Here is a 15,307-nt window from a genome sequence, read left to right as displayed (position 1 = left end):
CAATGTCAGGAGAGGCAAGAACTCCCTGAACTTCTTCCAACCACTTCTCACCCTAGCCACAGAGCTAGCTCCAGCCCCACCTCCAGCACACAACATGTCTCCCAAATAACAAAACTCTTCCACACACTCAAGAGATTCACCAGCAAGTTCAATCCTTTCACGTCTGACAATCTCCACCTGCTCACCCTGGCACGCCGTACACATAAAATCAGCATTATCTCGCAGTCTACCTCTGATACCACTACATCTCTTATGCACCCGTTTACCACACACACCGCACAAGATGGAATTACTTTCCACCCCCTTGTGGCAAACTGCACATGGCCACTCTCCCTCGTCTTTGACAGTACCGCCACCAACCCTAGATATCATCACTTTTGTTTAATCTGCATTTGCCCTTAAACCCTTTAGCCCCATACCGTCTCTCCATTTCCTAAACCTTTCCTCTGCCTCCCTTTCATTCTCTGCAATCAACACCAAATCATCAGCATACAACAACTCCCACGGAAGTCCGTTTCTAAAGTCACGTGAAAGGGCTTCAAGTACCATGATAAACAACATGGGACTCAAGACTGACCCCTTATGTACACCAACATTCACGGAAAACTCATCACTCAAATCTCCATTCACTCTCACCTGGGTGTGAGCACCCACATATATATATATATATATATATATATATATATATATATATATATATATATATATATATCAGCAATGGATACATACATCCTTAGGAAAGCGGAGGTGAATAAGAAACAGAAGAACCAGTACAGTGTGCAGCATGTTTATTGCAACGTCTCGAAGATGACACTCTTCATCATTATGCAATCTAAAATAAAACAAACCAATAAATATTCCTAGCGAACATACCACGAGTAAAAAGGGTAAAAACTCTGCAAGATTAGACGGGCCTCTGTGGTATATAAATACGTGTGTCACTGCTGTAATGCAGTGTATATTGGCAAAAGAAAACGCCAACTCAGGGTCCGGATCTTTGAACGCCTAGGAAGATCGATCCGAACTAGCAGACCATTGCATATTCCCTCTTTTTGCCCCATTCGGCAACGTACACTCCAGGAAGATCATCCAATCCATCTAGATTCATTTACAGTTCTGCCGTCGAGGGCCTCGGAGAGAGAGCTGTGTATCATTGAGTCTTTGTTAACAGTTAACTATAAACCGACCCTTGTTCATAACAAGAAATCAATTGAACTACTGTGTTTTTAATGCTCTGTTTTACCTGTATTTCTTCTTTCCTGTAATTTTCCTGTTGCTGGTTCTTATTTATGCAGGTTTTTATTGATTTTATGTCTAATCTTGCAGTGTTTTTAGCCTTTTTACTCGTGGTATGTTCGCTAAGAATATTTATTGGTTTGTTTTATTTTAGATTGCCCGATGATGAAGAGTATCATCTTCGAGACGTTGCAATAAACATGCTTGACACTGTACTGGTTCTTCTGTTTCATATATATATATATATATATATATATATATATATATATATATATATATATATATATATATATATATATATATATATATATATATATATATGCAGGGAAGAAGGAACCGAAGGCCAGGAGCCCGCAGACCGTTTCTTCAAAAAATAAATAATAATAATAATAAAATAAAATAAATAAAATACAACGGAGAGCCATATTCAAGATTCGTTCACTTCGAGATGCCTGAACACACTGCGTGTGAAAGAGTGGAGATCAAAGGACATATGCAGACAAAGGGAGGGAGTTCCAGAGTTGACCAGTTGCATAAATGTAGGACTGGGAGTAAGAGTTAACTCTTTCATCAGAGCGTTGGACAGAAAAGGGATGAGAGTTTGCTGTTAGACGGCTGCTACGCGCCCGTCATAGAGGTGGAGGGATGCAAGCAAACAGTTCAGAGGATCAGTGACCACTGAAGTAACGGTAGAAAAGAGATAAAGATGCAACTGTGCGTCGTAGAGACAGAGGTTGAAGGAAGCCAGGAAGAGGAGTTAATGGCGGGAAGAGCCTTTGACTCCACCTTGTTGAGAAGAGCTGTATACAGGGAGCCTCCCCACACATGAGAGTTTTATTCTACACAGGGACGAATAAAACCCGTGTATACAGTCATCAACTGTGCAGGGATAAAGAAGGTACGGAGTTGGCTTAGCAAATCTAAACTCTTGCAAGCAGATCTTACAAGACATGTAATATGATCTTTCCAAGATAACTCCCGAAAGAATGAAACCCCAAGTATGTTTAAGGATGATGCACGATTGAGCTGGATATTATTAAACTTTAGTGGGTATTCCTGTGGAATATTTTGTCAGGTTGATAGGTGCAAGAATTGGGTCTTTGTTGCATTAAAAACAACAAAATTACTTTTACCCCAGTCAGAGATACAAGCCAAGTCAAACATTAGGTGTCCCAAAGCCTTATCTCTTGCTTGTTGAAGTAACTGCTGAGATGGACGTTGCAGGAACCGAATGGAACGGTGAAGGGTGGAAACATCGGTGCATGGGTGGATAGGATTAGATGTACAGCTAAGAAGATCATTGGTGAATAAAAGGAAGACAGGTGGTGTTAGGACAGAGTCCTGAGGAACACCACTATTGATAGATCTAAGAGAAGAACGGTGGCCACCTACAGCAGCAGTTATAGAACTACCAGAAAGGAAGCTATAGATGAAAGAACAAATAGAAGGACAAAAACCCTAAGAGGGCAGTTTGGAAATTAAGGATTTTTACCAGACTTGATCGAAAGCCTTTGAGATGTCAAGTGCAATGGCAAAGCTGTCGCTAAGTCCAGAAAGAAGGATGACCAGGAGTCTGAAAGGTAGGTGAGAAGATCGCCAATGGAGTGTTCCTGTCGGAACCCATACTGATGATCAGAAAGAAGGCTGTGATAGGAAAGATGCATTAAATTTTTTTCTGTTAAGAATAGACGTGAGAACTTTAGAGACACAGGATTTTAAAGCAATTGGATGATAGTTAGGGGGTTGGGAATGGTCACCCTTCTTTGGGACAGGCAGAATGAGAGCAAACTTCGAGCAAGATGGAAAGGTACACCTCCGGACAGAAAATCGTGATACACGATAATCTGCCACCAAAGGTCAGGTCAATCGCACGCATCTACCTCCCCTAACTCCCCCTCCTTCCCCCAACTAAAACACTGATTTATTAGGCGGATAGATCGGAGATATGAAGCTTCGCTCACTCTCTCGTCTTGCATATAATGGTACTTTCATTTATCTTACTATTAGGTGTATTATCAAGTGAACAGATCCATCTTAAGTTCCATAGAAGTGATTATTTCGAAGTTTTAGCATATTTCAATACAATGACCTCAGTGTATAGAGTTTGGTTTCCAATTTGTTATCCAACATGTTCTAAGCGATAGACTAAAATCCAAGTAACAGTTAAAAGTTATATGGCCAGATAAGTTGCCTTGTCATGTGGACGGCCACATATACACTCACTTACGGTACTTATCCACCCATCCACTCAACCCATCCAACACAACCCACCGACCTCACCCCTGCCACCCACCCAGCCCATCGATCCCTGCTATCCACCCTGCTAACCCACGAATGCCATACACGAAGTTCACCTAACAACGCCACTCAACACATTCACTCATTCACTTCTCCACCCTGAATCCATCCAGCCACCCAACCCAACCACCCACCTAGATCATCCCGACCACACAATCGTCTCAGCCACCCTGGCGGCCAACGGTGCCCACTTACCCTGGCGACTCACTTTGCCCACACATCCCGACAAGCTATCTTGCCCAGCGACACCTACCACCCACTCTCACCACTCACATATTCCACCCACCCTTCCCACTCACGAATTCCACCCACCCTGGTCACCCAACAATGCCATCCATCTCATCCATCCACACAACCCTCCCACCTCTCCCTGAACACTCCCAGCCCACCTCACCCTGCACATCCACTCATCCTGTCCACCTACTCCTCCTACCGACCTACCCGCCCATCCACCCTTCTTATCCAACCCCATTCACTCCTCCACCCCATTTGAACCCGACTTATCCATGAAACTCATCTTATCCAAACCTAACTAACCGACCCCTCCCCGACCACCCACACATCCAGCCACCTACCCACCCACCCCACCAAACGCATCCACTCACTAACCCAATTACCTCTACAACCCACCCAAAACCACTCCACACACCACACCCAACAACTGTCCCCACCCCCTTCTCCACCATTACCACACTCCACCCACCCTGGCGAAGCACCGAACTACCACACCCACGAACTCAACTTCATCAACTCCACCCACCCAACCAACTGACTCATACACACACACACACACACACACACACACACACACACACACACACACACACACACACACACACACACACACACACAGAAACAAAACATGCATAAACAGACAGACAGACAGACAGAAACACACACACACACACACACACACACACACACACACACACATACGGAGAAAGAGAGAGAGAGAGAGAGAGAGACTGACACAGTAAAGGCGCGCCCACACGTGTGGTCGAGCAAGTGCTGGCAGCATGTAAGCAACACAGTAACCATCACGCTGCAAACATGTTGGGAACAGCAGCGTCCAGATCATGTTGGCAACATTATGATAAAGTCTCAGCTGCCTGGTATGGATACACTTATCGCTTCGCCTTTCCTGCAAGTGTTCGAAGCTGCACTGAAATATGTTTGCATACATCTGTCGAAATACTGCTACAAACATGTTTCCGAACATGTTGCCTGCCGTGTTGCCAATATATGTTCGACAGCACGTGTGGACTCGCCCTAAAAGAAACAAAACACACACACACACATACACACACACACACACACACACACACACACACACACACACATGGGGAGAGAGTAGTTCACAACTTCACTCACTAATCATCCTCAGTGGTTGTTTATCCCCGAGGAAGATTGGCCCCACGTCTTACGAATTACTGTTTGATGGTTGACTGTATAATCCTTGAACAGTATGAACAGCTTGTAATATTGAAACTAGCATAGTTATGATATTTAATATTTTACCAAAGTTTTCGCTTATTAAAACTGTTGCCAATTGGATGGCATATCATGGAATCCTAATGGAAATACATCTATAATATAGCTGAATTAAAGGATTTATATCGGAAATACGAATCAGTGTACTGTGCAAGCTGCTATTAGAACAGTACTAGACACTTCCGCATCTCATCCGTCCCCTTCACCTTCCTCAAATCCTCCCTCCCTCTTTTCCCACCCTTCCGCATCAGTGTGTGTGTGTGTGTGTGTGTGTGTGTGTGTGTGTGTGTGTGTGTGTGTGTGTGTGTGTGTGTGTTCTTATCTAATTGTTCTTACCTAATTGTGTCTTTACAGGAAAGAGTCAGGCTTGTACTGTCCCGTGTATTAAACCATTTCTATCATACATATCCTTAAATTTATGAATGGTTTTGGCACGCATTGTTTCATTCGGTAGCGCGTTCCACTGATCAATTGTCCTATTTGGGAAACTGAATTTCCTTACGTTTTTATCAATTCTCTCTCTTTTTTTTTTTTCATTGTCCTCTTGCTGATGCTTCCCCATAGGTTATATATAGGCTATATTCATTGATGTCTATTCTTTCATTCCCTGAGATGTATTTGTATAGCGTCATCATGTTTCCTCTTCCTTCTCTCTTGTAGTATTGGTAGGTTCAGTTTTTCTAGTCTTTCTTCATAGCTTAGATCCTTTATGCTTGGAACCCATCTTGTAGCAGCCCATTGTACTTTTTCAATCTTATCTATGTGTTTTTTGAGATAAGGATTCCAGACCACTGATGCAAATTCGAGGGCTGGTCTGCTGAATGAGGTAATTATCTTTCTCGGCATGCCTTCATTTATATATGTGAATGTTATTCTCATATTAGCAAGCAGTGTGTGCATGTTTCGTACCTTTTCATTTATGTGGTCTGCCGGAGAAAAAGTCTACAATTAATAATCACTCTTAGGTCCTTCTTCTTTTCTGAAATGTGTAGGGTTGAACTTCCTATCTTATAATCCCGATCTGGTCCTTTTCCACTTTTACCAAACTTAATTACATGGCATTTGTCCACATTGACTTCCATTTGCCATTTATTGCATCATTTATGAAGCTTGTTTAATTCTTCTTGTAGCTCTCTGCAAGAGTCTGTAATTCTCCTTTGTATTTTTGCATCATCAGCAAACATATTTAGATAGCATCCCATTCAAATATTCGTCTAGCCTATATCATTAATATATACTAAAAACATAATTGGTGTCATCACTGAGCCCTGTGGAACTCTGCTAGTCACTTCCCTCCATGATGAGTAATTACTTTTTAGTACTGTTCTCATTTCCCTTTTCTGAAAAAATCCTGCATCCAACAGAACAGATTACCTTCGATTCCTCCTTGATGGTACAGCTTCCATAGAAGTCTTTGGTGCGGTATCCCGTCAAATGCTTCCTTAATATCAAAATAGATACCGTCCACCCATCCTTCTCTTTTCCGTTGTGTTTCTGCAGCTCCGTCATAGTAGCTTAATAGGTTTGTAACACATGATTTTCCTTTTCTAAAACCGAACTGTCTTTCTGTTATCATATTGTATTATTGCAGTTGGTTTACCTAAATTTTTCTCATTACTTTTTCTAGGACCTTGCATACAACACTGGTCAGAGATACTGGTCTATAGTTAAGTGGATTCTGTTTATTTCCTTTCTTGAATAGGGGAACAATGTTTGTGTGTGTGTGTGTGTGTGTGTGTGTGTGTGTGTGTGTGTGTGTGTGTGTGTGTGAGAGTCAGTTGGTTGGGTGGGTGGAGTTGATGAAGTTGAGTTCGTGGGTGTGGTAGTTCGGTGCTTCGCCAGGGTGGGTGGAGTGTGGTAATGGTGGAGAAGAGGGTGGGGACAGTTGTTGGGTGTGGTGTGTGGAGTGGTTTTGGGTGGGTTGTAGAGGTAATTGGGTTAGTGAGTGGATGCGTTTGGTGGGGTGGGTGGGTAGGTGGCTGGATGTGTGGGTGGTCGGGGAGGGGTCGGTAAGTTAGGTTTGGATAAGATGAGTTTCATGGATAAGTCGGGTTCAAATGGGTGAATGGGGTGGAGGAGTGAATGGGGTTGGATAAGAAGGGTGGATGGGCTGGTGGGTCGTTGAGAGGAGTGGGTGGACAGGATGGGTGGATGACAAAGCTGGGAATAGCGCCGCTAATATTTTAATAGCGATTGTGGTAACCCCATTACTTTTTTTAGCCAGTAGCGGAACTGAGAGCGCTGCTACTTTTTGGCCGTACTCAAGTGTTACCGCGCTCCTCGCTACTCACGGGACGAATACAGGTCCGAAGTCGGTGAGTACATACAGATATGCCCAAGGTTTGGTTGTATTTATTAATGACGCAAAATAATACTTTCGTCAATTCCGTCAGTCAATGATGTTTGCTCTACATTATATACATCAGTAGTTTATTAACTATTATTTATTAGTAATGTGCAATCATTACACGAATTTGCTGGTTAATTATCGATCATTTAAATTAAGTAAAGATAAATAAGGATGTCAGCTAGATGTAGGCAACACACACACACACACACACACACACACACACACACCTCTAACTATCCCCGTCTCTAACTCTCGCTCTCTCCCTCGCTCTCTCTTTCAGACTAGTTCTTACTCACTACGTTATTATTTCGTAACAGTATGTTACTTTCAGTTTAATGGAAAAAACATTGCTATTGTATAAATACCCTTTAAAAGAAAGCCCCAGTTCATTTTTACTTTCGTTTTCGTACATATCTTAAATAGGTATCATTGAAAATATAATAAATCTTCATAGTATGTATCAATGGTAGGCCACATTTTTTAACCTTTTATTTACGTATGGTACTTTCAGTAGGTATACTAGGTAACAGTGTAAAAGAACATTTGTTACAATATACAGTAAATAGTTTTTCTGTACCTTCGGCTCTAAGCTTCATTAAAGTGACACCGACATGTACATATATTTTTTTGTTTTTAGTATAAGTATATACTGACATTACTGGTACACAACATAACCACTCAGACTGACTAATATTATCAAAACAGTATATAGTGTATTGCTATATCACAGATTCTTCGTGTGCCTTTTTCTTATCCAAAGTAGCGGAAGCGCAGCGACATTTCGTATCAAGTAGGGAAACCAGTAACGCCACTACTTTGTTGAGCTTGTAACGGGAATGGGAGCGCCGCTACTTTTTATTAGTAGCGTTCTCAGCATTGGTGGAAGTGCAGGGTGAGGTGGGCTGGGAGTGTTCAGGAAGAGGTGGGAGGGTTGTGTGGATGGATGAGATGGATGGCATTGTTGGGTGACCAGGGTGGGTGGAATTCGTGAGTGGGAAGGGTGGGTGGAATTTGTGAGTGGTGAGAGTGGGTGGTAGGTGTCGCTGGGCAAGATAGCTTGTCGGGATGTGTGGGCAAAGTGAGTCGCCAGGGTAAGTGGGCACCGTTGGCCGCCAGGGTGGCTGAGACGATTGTGTGGTCGGGATGATCTAGGTGGGTGGTTGGGTTGGGTGGCTGGATGGATTCAGGGTGGAGAAGTGAATGAGTGAATGTGTTGAGTGGCGTTGTTAGGTGAACTTCGTGTATGGCATTCGTGAGTTAGCAGGGTGGATAGCAGGGATCGATGGTCTGGGTGGGTGGCAGGGGTGAGGTCGGTGGGTTGTGTTGGATGGGTTGAGTGGATGGGTGGATAAGTACCGTAAGTGAGTGTATATGTGGCCGTCCACATGACAAGGCAACTTATCTGGCCATATAACTTTTAACTGTTACTTGGATTTTAGTCTATCGCTTAGAACATGTTGGATAACAATTTGGAAACCAAACTCTATACATTGAGGTCATTGTATTGAAATATGCTAAAACTTCGAAATAATCACTTCTATGGAACTTAAGATGGATCTGTTCACTTGATAATACACCTAATAGTAAGATAAATGAAAGTACCATTATATGCAAGACGAGAGAGTGAGCGAAGCTTCATATCTCCGATCTATCCGCCTAATAAATCAGTGTTTTAGTAGGGGGAAGGAGGGGGAGTTAGGGGGGGAAGATGTGTGCGATTAACCTGACCTCTGGTGGCAGATTATCGTGTATCATGAATTTCTGTCCGGAAGTGTACAAGTTGAAAGACAAAGGCGAAAGAGTTACCTAGGCAGGGTGTAAGCACAGAAGCACAGTTCTTGAGGACAACAAAAGGGACTCCGTCAAGCCCCTATGCCTTGTGATTATTGAGGCCAGTGATAGGAAAAAATACGTTAGTAGAAGAAATTTTAATGTCAGTCATGAGGAAGTCAGAGGGGGAAGTGATGGAGGAACAGCATCGGAATCTTCTAATGTGGAACTGGAGGAGAAAGTTTGAGTGAAGAGACTTGCTTTATCAGCAGAAGAAATAGTTACAGAGCCACAAGAGTAGAAAAGAGGACTGAAGGATGATGAGGTAAAGTTGTTAGAAAGGTTTTTGGCAAGGTGCCAGAAGAAGTGGGAAGAATTCGAGTTGGAGAGTTGAGAGCATTTAGTATGGATTGAAATTATTTTTAGTAGAGCGAAGGACAGACTAAGCACGATTCCAGGCAGAAACATAGAAAAAAAATGTAATTCAGGGGTGGGTTGGCCCCTTTACCTTGTACAGCCAGTCTTTTTGTTGTGGACAGCATTAGAACAAACATGATTAAACCAAGGCTTTTTTGCATTAGTCAAAGGATATGAGAAAGGAATGTATGCTTCCGTGCCCGAGAGAATTACCTCCGTAATGCACAAGGCACACTCAGATGGGTCCTGGCCTTGGAGGCAATAATCATTCCAGGGAAAATCAAAGAAGTACTGCCTGAGGGCCTCCCAAGTAGCAGCTTCAAACTGCCACAATCGAAATTTCTTTGGAGGGTCCAAAGCCCGCATTGGAGCGAGGTTAAGGTAACAAGGTTGTTATTGGAGGAGCATAAAGGAGGTGAAAGATTAACAACATAAGGAGAAGGACTAGTTGTAAAGATGAGGTCAAGTATGTTGGAACTCTCTTTCCAAGACAGTCAGGGATATGGGTAGGGTGATGTACAAACTGCACTAGGTCATTAAGGATAGAAAAGATCTAAGCTTGTTCACCAGGTGGATCAGTGAAAGGAGAGGAGAGCCAAAGATGGTAGTAAACATTGACATCTCCTAGAATGGAGATTTCAGAGAAAGGAAAAATGGATCGGATGTGTTCCATTATAGAAGTAAGATAGTCGAAGAATTTTTCACAGGCAATAGAATTGAGGGATAAGTAAACAGCACAAATATATTTAGTATAAGAATGACAGGAAATCCGAAGCCAGAGAGAAGAGAATTCAGAAGAATCAAGTTCAGGAACACGTGAGCAAGATAAGTCGTTGGGTACTGGTACATATACATAACATCCACCTTTGGCTTTGATATGAGTCTAGAGAAAGTAGGAGGGTACAGAAAAGGGTTTGCTGTCAGTTGCCTCAGACAGCTGAGTCTCAGTTAAGAAGAGAAGGTGAGGTTTAGAGGAGGAGAGGTGGTGCTCAACAGAAAGGAAGTTGGAGGAAAGGCTACGAATGTTGCAGAAATGAAGAAGTGAGTCAGACAGTGGTTCCAGGCAACTCGCTGAGTCGTCACCAGGAGAGGGATGGATGGCGGGGGTAATTATGGACCCCCAGGACCATAATTTTTTAAACTTTTGAATAGGAAGTGAAGTGTGTAATGTGCATGCAGTTTGGTGGTGACAATTAGAGAAACCTGAATAGGAGAGCATGCTGGCCTACTCCCTGTGCTACTGAAATGCTGAAAAAGTTCAGCAAAGGGGGATGGTCAGGAACTAGTCCTGAGGGCTGATGAAACAGGAGCTCCAGCTCTCTCTGTCATCAGCTTGCCATCCATCTTGGGAGTATTGCCCTGCTCGACTGGTGCTAAAGTCTATCTGTGTGTGTGTGTGTGTGTGTGTGTGTGTGTGTGTGTGTGTGTGTGTGTATGTATGTATAGAGAGAGAGAGAGAGAGAGAGAAATGCCATGAAAGTCTGATATTCACCAACAAGAAATATTGTGGTTATCTTCACCGTCTGGTGACACGTGGGTTGGCTAATTAGTTCAATGATCCTCTCACACACGGTCAGTCAAACTACACCTGAGCTACATATCACCATATGTCTTCTGCTCCAGTGACACTCAGAGTGTGCAACACCTGCCGCCACCAGGTGGTTTAGGGGCCGAACATTTGACCCTGCCCTGTGGTCGAGACCTTCGACCTACTGGCCTCAAAATCATATTACTTCATCCTTGCGTGACCCTTAACCACTTCACCAAGTTTGGCCCAAGTAAGATAAAAACTGGTTGAGCTGATCTTGTCTTGTATCTTTGACATTTGACCTTCCCTTGTGACCTTGATCTCTGACTGAACGTTATCAAAATAGAATGCCTGTATACGTGCATTACCTCGAACCCTCTCACAAAGTTAGATACATTTCGGCTCAGAAGTGTTCAGACTGACCCTACAATGCGACCTCGAAATTTCACCTATTGTACTAAAAAAGATTAAGTCAGTCTCATAGCTGAGCCTCAGCCCTTCAGGCAAGGTTGGTTCAAATCTGATTAAAATTGTTATGCATATTTTGTGCACACACAGACACACTGATCGAGTTTTGATCTTGTCCTTTGATCTTGTCCTTTGATAGACTGCATTACTCTGAACACTTGCAGCAAGTTTGGTCTAAAACAGATAAAGAACTGCTTAAACCGAAGTTACTGGGTCAGCATTTGACATAGCCTTATGATCTATGACCCATTTGTTTTGAAAAACAAGCCCAACCCTTTAGTTTGTCTTCTGCCCTCCACTAAGTTTGGTTAAAATCGAATGAAAACTCTTTGAGTTATGTTGCTAAACACACACACACACACACACACACACACACACACACACACACACACACACACACACACACACACACACGTCAAGAAAACATAACACCCGACCTGCTTTCACGAGCACTGTGTAAAAATTTGGCTGGCGGCATGATATACTGTAAGAGATAGGAAGAAGAGATGAACGAGGGAAGGACATGAAGATGGAGGAAAGGAGGGAAGGAGGTGGAGGAGAGGTGACACATCCATTTCACTGATTCAAAACTTTGGTCCTGTGTTGCAGAATGCCAAGCAAAGCGAATATGAATACTTTTACTGTTGACTGCACGGGTTCGCAGGGTGTCCCCTCCTGTTGTAGGCTTTTGTACTGCTGGTTAAGTAGACCCAGTGCAATGAGAGTTATTCGCAATACACTGTACAATACTACAGTCTATTGTTGTCTATCTATCAATCTATTGCCAGACGCCTTAATCCCGTAAGGAGTGGCTACAAACAAATCGCCTCCATGTCGCCCTGTCCCCCGCCATTTCATTGCCCTGCTCCCAGCTGACACATCCCTCTCTCATTTACCTCTCCGCTCCATCCCTCCATCTCATCCTTGGGCTCCTCCTCCCTCTCCCTCCCTCCACCTCACTCACATAAACTCTCCTCATCAGTCTCTCACTCTCCATCCTCTCCACGTGGCCAAACCACCTCAGTGCGTTTCTCCTAACGTTTCCTATCACATCCACATCTACACCACAACGTTCCTTCACTTCCTTATTTGTCAGTCTGTCTCTCCATGTGACTCCACATGCTCCTCTCAAATAACTCATGTCCACTGCTCTCACTCTTGACTTCTGTCCCTCCAACAACGTCCAAGCTTCACTTTCATACGTTAGAGATGATATCACAATACTGTCATGTAATAGCTTTTTCACTTCCATGCTCACTTCCCTGTTTGTTATCACTACTTTCAACGGACCAGCAACCTTTTTTCCCTGCTGTACCCTTTCAAGCACTTCACCCTCTAAACTTCCATCTTTACTCATCACACTATCCAAGTACTTAAATGCATTCACATTTTCCATTTCCTCATCATCCAACCTCACCGTACATTCACTGACTTCACTTCTCTCGAAGACCATGACTTTACTCTTCCCTACATTGACCTTTAGATTTCGCTCCTTACACACTCTCCCAAACCCGTTCACCAAGCCTTGGAGCTCCCCTTCGTCTTCACTTAGTCTGCAAACAACAGTACAGGGAGTTTCCAAACACTGTCCTCTCTCACTAGGGCCGCTCCAACATCCACTGCCCTGCCTTGTATCTCTTTTATAACCCCATCCATATACAGACTAAACAACCATGGAGACATGACACATCCTTGTTTCAATCCAACATTCAAATAGAAAAATTTCCTCAGTTCACTATCCACACGCACTGCAGCCTTAGCACCCTCATACATACTCGTACTCTTCACGGCCTTCGACAACTTCCCATCTACTCCATATATTCTTAATACTTTCCACAATTCTTTCTATCCACCCTGTCATATGCTTTCTCCAGATCCATGAAAGCCGCATACAGCCTCTTTCCCTTCTCTAGAAACTTTTCCACTAAAGATCTAAGAATGAATATCTGATCTACACAACCTCTTCCACTCCTAAAACCTCCCTGTTCTTCTCCAACTACTTCCTCTGTTATATTCCTAACTCTGTCTATAAGTATCCTACCATATACTTTTCCTATTACACTAAGAAGACAAATGTTCCTATGATTACCACACACTTCTTTTTCCCCTTTTCTATTGTTGTACTATACTGTATTACTGAATGACTTATACTCATTTATAGATCTGTAAAATCAAAATCATACAAATATTCACTATCCTCCATCAACCCCTCCTGCCGGAGGTCAGTATTATTTTATTCTTGTTGTCTTCAAATTATTACGTCAAGCTTTGTTAGGGTTTTCGAACTGGAGGGATGAGATTAAGTTTGCTTTTATTCCTCTGATTTTCAGACAACTCTCCTAAGCTAAACAAATACACTAAAGAATACACTATAAACAGAACGTCATTGTGGTGGAGGGGGGAGTGGCTATGCATCTGAGGTCTCTGTCCCTGACACCTTCAGCCACATGACGTAGGTTTTATTTTATTCTTGCTAACTCTACACGATTTTTTCAGCTTAGGATAACCCCCTGTTGTTGAAAGATCTCAAGGTGTCTACCGTGAAGCATTCTGTATTTTAATCAGGCTACCACTACATGATTTTATTATTCACCAGTGGTAGTGTAGGCTATATATAACACCCCCACTTCAAAGTCTTTCCCCAAGATTAATAAAATCGTCTGAGGAAAGAATGAATAAAACTAAAAAGTCGTGCTGGTAGGTAACGGTTCATTCCCTCAATACCATGACGTCTTCCATTTTGGTTTTGCCTCCGCTACACGATTTGACACAAATTAAGTGCCAACCATCAGAATGAAGGGGTTAGAAATAATGTCCATTAACGCTTTCTGTACGGTGCCTCTTTCTGATTTTTTTTTCCTGCTGCTGGAGTGTTTACTTCAGCTATGGAGATCTGTCTGGTAGTCTATCAATGTATCTGTCTGTGGCCAGATGCCTTAATATCGCAAGGGGTGACCCCAGACATAATAATAGCCTCCATGCCTCCATGTCATTATACCCTCTGCCGTTTACTGCGCTTCCACCAATTTTACACCCTCCTCTCTCATATATCTCCCCACTCTATTCTTCCATCTCAGCCTCGGTCTCCCCCTCCCTCTCAGTCACGTACACTCTTCAAGTCAGTTTTACATTTTCCATTCTCTTCACATCGCCAAACCATCTCAGAACATCTCTCTTACCGAAGCAGAGTATTTTTCTGACTGCAGAACCTTCAGCCATTCTCAAAACAGCACCACGATGCTCCTTCACTTCTTCATTTGTCTATCTCTGTGTGCAACTTCACATGCTCCTCTCATGAGACTTATCTCCACTGCTCTCAGTTATGACATGTGCTCGTCCAACAAGGTTCAAGTTTCACTTCCATATGTCAAGGTGGAAATCACAATACTGTCATGCAACAACTTTTTTGCATCCATACTAACTTCCCTATTTCTTATCACTGCCTTCAGTGCAGCAGAAGCCACCTTCCCTGCTGTACCTTTTCATGAACTTCATCATCTAAACTTCCATCCTTATTCATCACACTACCTAAATACTTGTATGGACTCAAGTTCTCCACTTCCTAACATCTAGCCTCACTGTACATTGTGTTGTTTAATTTCACTCCCCAACCAAAACTCTACTCTTAGCTACGCTACCTATCGGATTTCGTTTCTTACATACACTCCAAACTGGTTCAACAAGCTTTGTAACTCCCATCCACCTTCACTGAACAATATGGCATCATCGACAAACTACAGTAGTGTACA

Source organism: Coenobita brevimanus, chromosome 101, assembly GCF_032717465.1.
Source record: "Coenobita brevimanus isolate Jiangsu-jjx chromosome 101, ASM3271746v2, whole genome shotgun sequence".
Classification (NCBI taxonomy): domain Eukaryota; kingdom Metazoa; phylum Arthropoda; class Malacostraca; order Decapoda; family Coenobitidae; genus Coenobita; species Coenobita brevimanus.
Note: the sequence above shows the minus strand (reverse complement) of the source record.